This window comes from Octodon degus, unplaced genomic scaffold (genome assembly GCF_000260255.1).
Source record: "Octodon degus isolate 3935 unplaced genomic scaffold, OctDeg1.0 scaffold00084, whole genome shotgun sequence".
Taxonomy (NCBI): domain Eukaryota; kingdom Metazoa; phylum Chordata; class Mammalia; order Rodentia; family Octodontidae; genus Octodon; species Octodon degus.
Genome location: NW_004524660.1, coordinates 345,924 through 350,977, shown reverse-complemented (window position 1 = coordinate 350,977; position 5,054 = coordinate 345,924). Strand labels below are relative to the sequence as shown.

Genomic DNA, 5,054 nt, shown 5'->3' with positions numbered 1-5,054 from the left:
GGCCAAAATGTTGGCTTTCCTTGCAGCCCTCCTTTTTCTCTAATTTTGGTCTGCAAACTTAAGTTGTTAACCATCCAGAAGACAAGCTTATTGCTATTATCAAACAACTTAGGCTATTAAGCTTAACCTCATTATCTGTCTGCATATCAAACATCTTAGGCATAATGAGGAACAGGTATTTTTCATCAAGTATTGATATAAAACTGGAAATTATAGACAAAAAAACTACAAGAATATCATAAACACATGGAAATTATTATTATTATTATTATTATTATTATTATTATTACTTGTTTTATGACAGTGTTTACAGGGTCTCATTGCATAGATTGGACTCATAATGGTCCTTCTGTTTACAACCTCACAAGTGCTAGGATAACAGTTGCACGCCACCACGCCCAGTCTCAGTCACCATCTCAGCACACCCTGGGGGAGGGGGGTTTCCAGCACTGCAGGCCTTGGGATCAAACTCCAGGCCCCTGCGTCTGCCTAAGCAGGTGTCATAATCCACTGAGCTATTTTACCAGTCCTCGATTACACATAGAAATTAAATAACAACCTCTGAACATTAGGAAACAGAACAAGCCTACATAAATGATCTTATACTGAACTTCAAGCTCCTAGAAAAAGAAGAGCAAGTCAAGCCCAAAGCCCAAAGAAAGCAGGAAGGTATAAAGATTAGAGCAGAAGTTAGTGCACTGGAGATAAAGAAAACATTACAAAGAATAAATAAATGGAAGAGTTGATTCTTTGAAAAAAATAAATGAAATTGATAAACGCTTAGCCAACTGAATCATAACGATGAAAGAAAAAACCCAAATTCACGCAATGAAGAACGAAAAGGGTGAAATCACTACAGAACCTACAGAAATTCTGATAATCATCAATACCTACACCTAAACTCTTTACTCTTACAGGATGGAAAACACAGAGGAAATGGACAGTTTTCTAGATACATATGAAATGCCAAAGCTGAGTCAAGAAAGTATTCAAACTGAATAACTCCAAATAATCCAATAACAAGAAAAATTGAAAATGTAATAAAAATCCTACCAAAAAAGAAAATCCCAGGTCCCAATGGATTCACAGCAGAATTCTACAAGAAATTTAGAGATTTAATGGAAACTTTTCTCAAACTCTTTAGTGAAATTCCAAGAGAAGCAATTCTCCCAACCTCATTACAGGAGACATTTATTACTCTGATTCCAAAACCAGAGAAAGACCCAGTTAAAGAAAAGAAGTACAGACAATCTCTCTAATAAATATAGATGCAAAAATCTCCAATAAAATACTAGCAAACAGAATGCAAAAAATCATCAAGATGATAACATATCATGGTGAAGTTGGATTCATTCCAGGAATGCAGGTATACTTCAACATACACAAATCTATAAATGTAATATATCACATCAAAAGAATCAAGAACAAAATCCACATGATCTTCTAAATAGATTGAGGAAAAATTTCTTCATAAAATCCAGCACTAATTCATGATTTAAAAAAATCAGAAAATTTGAATAGATGGTCTGTATTTTAATCTGATAAAACTCATCTATTAGAAACCAACAGCCAGCTTCATATTTAATGGGCAAAAAATGATGATCCTTCACTTTAAAATCAAGAACAAGACAAGTCTATTACCTGCTCTCCTATTCAATATAGATCTGGAAATATTAGCAAGAACAATTAGATGAGAGAGACAAATAAAAGGAATAACAATTGGAAAAGTAGAAGTGAAAATATCATTATTTGCAAATGACATGATACTCTACATAGAGAACCCCAGAGAATTCACCAAGAGTCTTGCAGATTTAATCATCAAATTCAGAAATGTAACAGGATACGAAGTCAACACCCAAAAATCAGTAGCATTTTTTTGTACACAAAGAATGAACACACTGCGAAAGAAATCAGGGAAACATGACTTTCACAATATGATCCAACAAATGAAATACTTAGGAATTGATCTCGTAAAGGTCATAAAAGATTTATACAGTAAAAATAATGGTACTCTGAAAAAAGAGATTGAAAAGGAGTTTAGAAAATGGAAACACATTCCATGATCCAGGATAGGAAGAACCAACATTGTGAAAATGTCCATACTCCTAAAATTGCTATTCAGATTCAATGCAATCCCAATTAAAATGCAATTAGTATACCTCACAGAGCTACATAAACTTTTCTAAAATTCATTTAGAACAAGAAGAGACTCAGAATATGAAAAGCACTCCTGGGAAACAAAGGAAATGAAGTATATATCACAATCCTTAACCTGAACTAATACTATAAAGCTTCTCTGATAAAATTAGCATGGTTCTGACATAGAGATAAAACTGGCTTTCCATATGCCAAAGGCTAAAACTACACCCACGCTTATCATCATGCACAAAGCTATAGTCAAAATGGATCAAATATTTAAATATTAAAAACTGAAACACTAAGTCCTCTAGAGAAAAACATAGGTAGAAATCTTAAAGACATAGGGGAAGTAGAGAGTTCATGAACAAAAACCAAACTGGACAGAAAATACTTCAAAGAATCAACAATTGGCACCTCAACTTTTTTGAAAAGTTCTTGCAGTTCAAAGCAAATCTCCAACAGAGTAAAAAGAAAACAGCAAGAAAAAATTATAGCTGACTGTTGCTCAAAGGCCTTCTATCTAGAACATACAACGAATTTAAAAAATCAGGGCCCCAAATTCAAAGAACCAATCCAAAAATGGACATCTGAGAAGAATATATACTTCTCAGAGGAAGTAATACAAATGGTAAAAAATATATGAAAAAATATTCAACATCATTTTTCATTTGAGAAATGCAAATTAAAACCACACTGAGATTTCATCTCACCCCTGAAAAAATGACGAACAGCAAAAAGTCAGCCAACAAAAAGTGCTGGAAAGGCTGTGTGGAGAAAAGAACCCTTCTGCATTGTTGGTGGGAGTGCAGACTGTACTGTGGAAATCAGTGTGGAGATTCCTTGGAAAACTAGGATTGGAGATACCACTAAATCCAGCTATTCTCCTCCTGGGTATTTTTCCAGAACTGAAAACCTCATACAACAGGAATATATGTGAACCCATGTTTATAGCAGAGTAATATGTTATAGATAAATCCTGAAAACCCAGATACCTGTCAATTGAAGAATGGGTAAGAATGATGTGGCATTTTTACACAATGAAATATTATTCAGCTTTAAAAAAGGATATATTTGAGTGTTTTGTCAGTAAGTGCATGATACTATAGAACATACTCTTAAGTAAAATAAATTAGACCCAGATATGCAAACATCATATTGTCTTCTTAGTGTAAGAACTGAAAGAGAAAAATGGAAGCTGAAGGGTACAACAAGTACAGGAAAAAGGGAACGAACTTACTCAGAAGGAAAGAGTTACCAAGTTCAGGAAAAGGACAGAAGAGGGAGTGGTGGAAAGAAACATATCTATATATGTAAGCAAAATGTTTTGGACAATTGTACTGTGCATTTCTGCTGGTCTATGGAAAGAAGCAGTTAAGTTTTAATGTTTCATCTCCTCTTTAAAGTTGTTTGTGCCCGGCTCTGCCCGCGGCCCTGAGCGGCCGGTGGAGCGGAGTTGCTGCAGTCGGGACCACGATGCCGTGAACCTGTGAAATTATGTGAAGTGACGCTTTTCCTGGATTCTACAAAACATCATTTCATCATGGGACAGCAAATTTCAGATCAGACACAGCTGGTTATTAACAAGTTACCAGAAAAAGTAGCAAAACATGTCACATTGGTTCGAGAAAGTAGCTCCTTAACTTATGAAGAATTTCTTGGGAGAGTAGCTGAAATCAATGATGTAACTGCTAAAGTGGCCACTGGCCAGGAAAAACATCTTCTCTTTGAGGTACAACCTGGTTCTGATTCCTCTGCCTTTTGGAAAGTGGTTGTACGGGTGGTCTGCACCAAGATTAACAAAAGCAGTGGCATTGTAGAAGCATCACGGATCATGAATTTGTACCAGTTCATTCAGCTTTATAAAGACATCACAAGTCAAGCAGCAGGAGTGTTAGCTCAGAGCTCCACCTCTGAAGAGCCTGGTGAAAACTCATCCTCTGTGACGTCCTGCCAGGCTAGCCTTTGGATGGGAAGGGGGAAGCAGCTGACCGAGGAGGAGGAGTGCTGTATCTGCATGGACGGGCGGGCTGACCTCATCCTGCCTTGTGCTCACAGCTTCTGCCAGAAGTGTATTGATAAGTGGAGCGATCGACACAGAAATTGCCCTATTTGTCGTCTACAGATGACTGGAGCCAATGAGTCTTGGGTGGTGTCAGATGCGCCCACAGAAGACGACATGGCCAACTACATTCTCAACATGGCTGACGAGGTGGGCCAGCCACACAGGCCATGACCTACAGCCCCGTGACCGTGGGCTACACACATAGAGGAAGAACAGAGGTCTCTTGTGGCACAGATACAAACTAATTCTTCCCATCTTCTTATTTTTGCTATTCTGATGTGTCCCATTTTTTAAATAAAGTTTCTTTGTCTTCCAAAAAAAAAAGGTCTTTGGGGGGATAATGGCTGTCCTCATGGATCACATTATGTACTTCACCCTTAAGCAACTTCTGTGACTGAAGCCTGGTTATAGGACTAGAAGCAAAAATGGGTACTGAGGGTGAGTCCTGAGGATTCCCACCAGTACGCTGTTCATTCCATGTAGGATTGGTTTCTCTAGATATATCATGAGACACTAATATGGCACAGTGTGAAGGCAGTGATTCCTCTCTCACAGTAAGTGGGTAAATCTATTCCTCAGGCAAAATAATCTCATTAGCATCTAAAAACTCAGCTTCTCTGCCTCTTCAGGATCCTCCCATACATCTCCGTTTAAAATCATGGGATCTCATTCTTTTCCAATTAGTGCCCTCAACTTTGCTACAGATAGCCTTCAAAGATGAGCATTTAATTAACATCGCAGTTCAGCCAATCAAATTATGAGGGACTGCATCTGGGTTTTTGCAACCTCAGCCTTGTGCCTAAAAGAGATTTCTCTGTCAGGATACACTTAGAAACTTTCAAAGTTTTAAACT

At 37.4% G+C, this 5,054-nt stretch overlaps 1 pseudogene; it reads left to right on the top strand.

Annotated features, from left to right (window-relative positions):
• The first annotated feature begins 3,557 nt into the window (after window positions 1-3,557).
• LOC101588640 lies at window positions 3,558-4,510 on the top strand (annotated as a pseudogene).
• Window positions 4,511-5,054: the final 544 nt, after the last annotated feature.